The sequence below is a fragment of the Microtus ochrogaster genome (assembly GCF_000317375.1).
Source record: "Microtus ochrogaster isolate Prairie Vole_2 chromosome 6 unlocalized genomic scaffold, MicOch1.0 chr6_random_2, whole genome shotgun sequence".
Taxonomy (NCBI): Eukaryota; Metazoa; Chordata; class Mammalia; order Rodentia; family Cricetidae; genus Microtus; species Microtus ochrogaster.
Genome location: NW_004949095.1, coordinates 2,390,864 through 2,398,712, shown reverse-complemented (window position 1 = coordinate 2,398,712; position 7,849 = coordinate 2,390,864).

Below are 7,849 nucleotides of genomic sequence, written 5' to 3'. Positions count from 1 at the left end.
GATTATAGTAGGTTATTTCAGACCTAGAAGCTGCAGATTAGTGCAACAGAAGTCTTTCCATTAAATCTATGGTGGGGTTTGGTTTGGGGTCTTTTCTTCTCCAGGATTACCCTCGGGCTAAATTTCCAATCTACTCAACAATTCTTTGATCTACCCAGTATTTTTTTAAACAAACTACCTTTCTACTTATTTAAGAACTGGCTTTTATTGTTTTGTTCAAAACCCTGGCAAATATAAGTGTATTTTCTATTTTGCAGATGTGGAAGTTGATGCTTTGAGAGGTTATTTTGCTCAAAATCACAAAGCGTGGATTTGAATTTGAACTCTCATAATCCAAAATTTAAGCTGCAAAGAATATAGTCATAAGTCATAAAAGTAATGAGTAGGGATTGGAATTTTGCATTTAAATTAGAGTAAATTCTGAAAGTATATCGTCTAATCATAAGGTCTGAGTAACAAAGTGTCAAATCAGAGAGAATAACCCGAATTTTCTGATTTATAATTTAACGTGCCTTCCATGATGCCGTTTACCCTCATAGTATCATCACATTTTGCTTTATATATTTTGAAACATTTTAAGCATATTTTTGGCTCAAGAATATTATACAAAGAGAGAGAGAGCTATTCCTTATTGTGTCCCATACCTTTCTTTTTAAGACTCACTTTCAACTGTATGTGTCTATGTGTGAGTACGTGCACATGAGTGTGGATGCCCACAAATACCAGCCAGAGGCCTGAGATTGTTTGGAGTTGGGCTACAAGTGATTGGGAGCAGCCTGAAATGATGGAGGAAGGTCATTGGTTAATTCAATAAAGAAACTGCTTGCCCTGATAGGTTAAAACATAGGTGGGAGGAGTAAACAGAACAGAATGCTGGGAGGAAGAGGAAGTGAGGTCAGACTCGACAGCTCTCCTCTCAGGGGCAGACGCCTCAGAGAGACACTATGCTCCACTCTTGCGGGCAGAGGTGAGAACTCTGCTCTCTGAGGCACAGGCAATGAAGCTCCGACCCAGGATGGACTTAGGCTAGAATCTCCCTGGTAAGCCACCTTGTGGGCTACAGCAGATTATTAGAGATGGGCTAGTCCAGGTGTGAGAGTTATCCTAGAAGAGGCTAGATAGAAATGGGCCAAGCAGTGATTAAAAGAATACAGTTTCCGTGTAATTATTTCAGGTAGAGCTAGCCATGTGAGTGGCTGGGTGCTGGGAACGCAGCCCCGCCGCTTTTATTTCAACACTGAAATGCACACTGGGAACCTCAAGTCCTCTGCAAGAGCAGCTAGTGCTCTTAACCTCTGAGCCATCTCTCCAGTCACCCTTTTCAACTTTCTGTTCTACTTTGCCGGATGGCGGTGGTGGTGCACACCTTTAATCCCAGCACTTGGGAGGCAGAGGCAGGTGGATCTCTGCATTTGAGGCCAGGCTTGTCTATAGAATGAGTTCTAGGACAGCCAAGATTACATAGAGAAACCCTGTCTCAAAAAAACAAAAACAACAAAAAATCAAAATAGTTCGAGACCAGCCTGGTCTACAAAGTTAGTTCTAGGACAGGCTCCAAAGCCACAGAGAAACCCTGTCTCAAAAAACTAAAAAAAAAAAAAAAATCTGTTTGAAATGAAGTTAATTTTCCAGGTCCAGCCGGTGATGATGGAGCGCTTATCCAACATGCACAGAGCCTGGTTTCAGTCCTCAGCACCATGGAAACGGAGCATGAAGGTGCACACCTGTAAACCCAGGATTCAGGAAGGGGAGGGGAAGACCAGAACTCCCAGATCCTCCTCACTTGCTACATAGAGAGTTCAAGACCAGCCTGGGACATATGAGAACGTGTCTCTAATTACCTAATTAATTAAAATTTGTTTCCAGAAGTTTGGGGTAAGATGTGTGAGTAGAAGAAAACTAACAGGGAAGAAGAAAGGGTCCTAGAGATGGGGGAGAGGAGAGAGGCTAGGAAGGGGGATTGTGGGAATAAAGAAAATAATGTACGCATTCCACCTCGTGTTCAGAGTCTGTCCACGTGACATGAGAGCAGCAGGAGGAGTGTTTGTGACGGAGGAGGAGAAAGCAGGGGGTGAGGAGGAGGGACAGGAAATGGAATGGGGGAAAAATATGAGGAAAATACAATAAACGTGCAAAATGTCATAATGAAGGTTGGTCATAGCTTATCTGGAGAAAGCACTGGCTGTGCAGCCTGAGCTCCGAGATGTACCCTGGGGACCTAAGGTAGATGGAGAGAACCCACTCCTCTGCCCTCCACACGTGCACTGTGGCATTCACACACACACACACACACACACACACACACACACACACACACGTAGTAGTAGTAATGCAATTATTCAAAAGTCAAAATGAATCTCATGATTTCTATACTAACAAAAAAGAATTAATATAGAAAAATGGGTTTGGTGACACAGCTGTAGCCCCAGCACTTCAGAAGCACAGGCAAGAAAACAGCCACAAGTCTGAGGCCAGCCTAGGCAATATAGCAAGACATTTTCTCAATTCAGAAAAAAAAAAAAGAAAAGAAAAGAAGAAAGGGGATGAAGAGGGAGTGAAAGAGAAAAATAGAAATGAAGGAAGTGAGGGAAGAAACAAAGAAGTGGGTAATGGAGAGGGTTAATTATAATCATAGACTATTATATATATGAAAATGTCACAAGGAAACTCATTACTTTGTACAGTTAAAATAGACCAAGAAAAGTTAGCATTCAGCTATCATTGCTTCATTCAACTTTGTATAGGGTTGATTTGAGGTACTTATAGTTTTTTTACTTAATTGTAAATTATAGTGATAAAAATTAGTATGAATGGTATTTTAAAAATTAAATAGGACTAGATCCTGTGTGGTGGCATACACCTTTAATCCCAGCACTTGGAAGGCAGAGGCAGAGGGATCTCTGTGAGTTTGAGGTCAGCCTAGTCTACAAAGTGAGTTCCAGGACAAACAAAACAGCCAGAGCTGTTACTTACACAAAGCAATGCTGTCTTGACAAAACAGAAGAGTTTCTCTTAGCAGAGCTGGTTGTCCCAGTAGATACAGTGTGCTTACACTCTGAAGTGCCCCAGGGTGGCAGTTTCTTCGCTTACAATTCAAAGGTCTGGGTCTGATTGTTGAGTTGTTTTCTTTTATTTTGTTTCGACTGGCCTGGAATTTACCATGTAGCTGCCTGTGCCTCCCAAATGCTGGAATTACAGGCATGTATCATCATGCCCAGCCTTTGAACTTGATTGTTTGATGGTTTTTATCATTTTTATTATTATTATTAATTCATATGTGCATGTATATGGTTTTTGTTGTTGTTATTGTTTGGTTTTTGAGACAGGGTTTCTCTGTGTTGCTCTGGTTGTCCTGGAACTCACTTAGTAGACAAGACTGGCCTCGAACTCACAGAGATCCACCTACCTCTGCCTCCTTTAGTGCTGGGATTAAAGGCGTGTGCCACCACCACCACCCAGCTGCATTTGCTTGTTGTTCTTGTGTTGTCTGAGAAAGTTGTCTCTCAGTATAGCTTTGACTGTCCTGGAGCTTGCATGTAGACTAGGCTAGCCTCAAGCTCATAGAGATCCTCCTACTTCCACCGCCCAAGTTTTGGGTTTAAAGGCATGTCACCATGCCCCACTGTGTGTGTGGCCAAGTGTACGTAAGTATGTGCATGCGTGTGTGTATGTGTGTGTGTGTGTATGTTACATGTGTAGAGATACCTAAAGAAGCCAGAGCCAGATGCCCTGAAGCTAGAGTAACAGGTGGACTGAGCTGCGCAATGTGGGTTCTGGGAGCCAAGCTCTGTTTAGCAGAACAGCAAGTGTTCTCACGCACTGAACCCTCCCTCCAGCTCCAGGCCTGTTTTGATGATAATGATTGAGACCGGATATCTCCCAGGTACTTATCCCTGCTCCCACATCTTCTACATTACTCACAGTAAGACCTATGGGACACCCCAGAACAGACTATGCTTCTGCCGCTTTTCCAGAACTGTCAGTCTATTCCCTGGGCTCTTCTTTCTAGCTGAGGCTCACTTACCGGGCTCCAGTTAGTGATCAGATAAAACATGTGTGGTTGTGTATGCCTTTAATGCTGGCACTCAGGAGACTCAGAAGGCAGAGACACAAAGATCTGTATGAACTTAAGGCCAGGCTGCTCTTCATAGTGAGTTCCAAGGCAGGCAGGGTTACAAGGTGAGACTCATAATATATATCACCAGGGTGTGGTAGCCCGTGCCTTTAATTCCAGCACTCAGGGAACAGAGGCAAAAAGATTTTTATAAGTTCCAGCCAGCCCAGAATAATCTATATCGTGAGTTGCAGGCCAACCAAGAATAAGCAGTGAGAGCCTGTCTTAAAAGAACAAATAAATAAATAGAAAAATAAAGTAAGAAAAGAAAAAATAGGATACCTAGCCAAGCAGTGGTGGCACATGCCTTTAATTCCAGTGCCCAAGAGGCACAGGTAGGTAGATCTCTGAGTTCAAGGTCAGCCTGGTCTACAGAGTGAGTGTAGGACAGCCAGGGATACACAGAGAAACTCTGTCTCAAAAAAAAAAAAATAGGATAATTAATAAGTAATTCAATTTAAATTTCAAATAAATGGCACAACATTCACTTACACTAAAAAGTGCTGTGCTGGTGATCTGGAATTCAGGTTTAACTGATAGATTAGTTATGCTGTGATCAAATGCCTGGCAAGAAGCAGATTATGGGAGGAGAGGTTCCTTCTGGCTCCCAGTTCAGGGATCCGTCTATCATGGTGGGGAACACACAGAAACAACTGGGGAAGATAGTGGAGAGAGTAGGAAGCCACTAGTCACATTGCGTCAGACTCCAGAAGCAGAGCGTGGACAGGAAGTAGAGCCAGGCTATAAAGCCTCAAGGCTGGTCCAACAGTGACCCATTTTCTCCAGGGATACTTTACCTCCCGAAGGTTCCACAGTCTTCTGAAAACAGCATTACCAACTGGGGACCTCGTGCGTGGGAGTAAAAGGAATGGGTCACACTCAAACCACAGCTGGGTTTATCCTGGCTAAACCACGGTGCCCCGACTACCCTCAGCCTGAGGCTGACCCAAGGTCTTATCAGCACGCCCAGCAGCAGTAGCCTCCTTGACAGACCGCTGAGTTTCCTGCCTATCTCCAGAAGACCGCTTCCCTTGCTCTTGTCGTATTGGTTCTATATGGGCACTTTAAATGGTTGCCACGCTTAGTCAAGATGTTCCGTGTGGCCACAGCAAAAGACTTCTCATGTGAGCTAATCTTCCATGTTCTCGGAAGTACTTAATTGTGTTCTATAAGCCCCTCGCTCTCCAGCTGAGCAATGTATTACATCACTCAGTAAAAATGCTGCAATGCAGAGGGGCTATTCCTCACGGATTAGTCAGAAGACAGGGACGTCCAGGAAATCCTGTGAGCATCCTTGCTACCCACCTCAGTAAAGGAAGCTTTCCGGCGGGAGTGACGACCTAGGGCCCACACATGCGGGGCAAGCACTCTACCAATGAACTACAACTCCAACTTTCAGAAGGATTTTTCTATAAGGATTTTCTTTTTTAAAAAAGATTCAAACAGGCTAGCAAAATGATTCCAGAGATGATTCCTGATGACCGAAGTTCCGTCCCCAGAACCTATGGTGAAAGGAGAGAACTCATTCCGGAAGTAATCCTCTGGTCAACACTTCTCTCTCTCTCTTTCATACACACACACACACACACACACACACACACACACACCATACACATAATAATAAAATAATTTTCAAAGCTTAAATAAAAGAAGCAAGGGCTTGAGATGTTAGCTCAGTTGGTAGACCGCTTGCCTAGCATACAGAAAAGGAAGTCCTGGGTTCAGTCCCCAGCAGTGATAAATCTGGGCATGGTGGTGCATGCCTGCAATTCCAACTCTTGGGAGACGGAGACAGCATGATCAGAAAAAGGTCATTGTCATCTTCAGCAATACGGTGAGTTTAAGGCCAGCCTGGGCTACAAGAAATTCTGTCTTGGAATGTTTTTCTTAATTTTGAAGAGGTAAACATGTCCCCGTATTGACCTAAGTTGAGTCGTAATGATCACCTCTGCGTTCTTGGAGCACAACGCTTCTGACCTGGCTGTGTTTGTGTTTTCACTGAGCCAATGTAGAAACGAAAAGTGAGACAGAGAGGCTAAAATAGAAAGCCATCATCTAGAAAAGGTGAAACATGCATATTTTAAGACACTATATTAGTCAAAATCTAGGAAATGGAAGACACCAAGTCATAGGCTGAGAAAGTAGTGTGGTTTAGTGTTGGAATGTTCCAGAGAAAGGCCCCTTTCAGGACAGCGCTATATAAAGTTCTCAGAAAAGAAGACTGCTTTGTTCTCATTTTAGAAATGGAAAATCCCCTGGACCCAAAATTCCAAAGTCCTCTACACATATTTCTGACCCCCAACTCCCACCCCCACCCCAATAACCTCATCCTCCGTACAGTTCTAACCAGGCCCACCCCTACCCCAATAACCTCATCCTCCGTACAGTTCTAACCAGGCCCACCCCTACCCCAATAACCTCATCCTCCGTACAATTCTAACCAGGCCCACCCCTACCCCAATAACCTCATCCTCCGTACAGTTCTAACCAGGCCTAGGTTGGGGTGATCCTCATCTCGAACTCAGGCCTTTGACATGATCTTGCAATGAAAAGCTTCTTTCTTTTTATTTTTATTATTTATTTGTGATTAGATATCGTTATCATTCCTTTATCAGTCAGGGACCATGTAGAAGACTTGATGGTGCATTCCTAGGAGAGGGCTTAATAAAGAGACTTTGGGGATGTGCTGGAAGATCAGAGGACAACCTTGGGTTGTCCCCAGCTCTTGTGGATTCCAGGGACTGAATTCAGGTCCTCACAAGAACAAGGACAGCATTTTACCAACTGTGCCATCTCGCTAGCCTCAAGAAGAATTCTTTCCTGGCTATATAGTCTCCGAGTTAATAGTAGCAATTTGTCCAAGATAAACATTTTAAAATGTCACAAACTTTGAGACTCTGTTTCAGCACATCTCAATTTTTTAAAAAGTATTTTAGAAGTCTTAAAAACTGATCCATGCCCTGGCTTCCCACCCCCTCTGGCAAGCTCTGCTGCTAAAATATCACGTTATCCAAGCTTTTGAGGAGGATTTTCTTCCAAACAGCTTCAACAAGGATGAGAACTCAAGGAAAGAAGGCAAGGTTTCTGCTAATAGGAATATTTATAATTCAACAAAGAAGGGAGGGAATGGTCCCTCTCATAACAACCTTGGGCTCAGAATTTATTGAACCCATGAAGTCTTGGCTCTCACCCACCCAGCTCTTCAGTCTGAAATCCTCCTGCCAGGACATCCCCGTGAACACCACTCACTGAATGGCAAGGAAATTGTGACCATCCCAATTTTGAAAAAATAAAAATAAATAAATTAGAGAAACATAAGATTTGGAAATATGCAGAGAAACCCTGTCTCGAAAAACTAAAAAAAAAAAAAAAGATTTGAAATATGTTCTAATACAGAGTAAACCATGAGGTACTGGAGAGATGTTCATGATTAAGAGCACTAGCTGTTATTCCAGAGGACACCAGTCTGATTCCCAGCACCCATATGGTGACTCACAACCATCAGTAACTCCAGTCCCACAGAATCTGACGTCCTCTTCTGGCCTCTCTGGGCCCTGCATGCATATGGTACACAGACATACACGCAGACAAAGCAACCACACACAAAACACAAGATGGAAAACAAATAGCCATTATGGGGTACGCCTTCAATCCCAGTACTCGGGAGGCAGAGGAGGGTGGAGCTCTGTGAGTTCAAGCCCACCCTGGTCTACAGAGTGAGTTCCAGGACAGCCA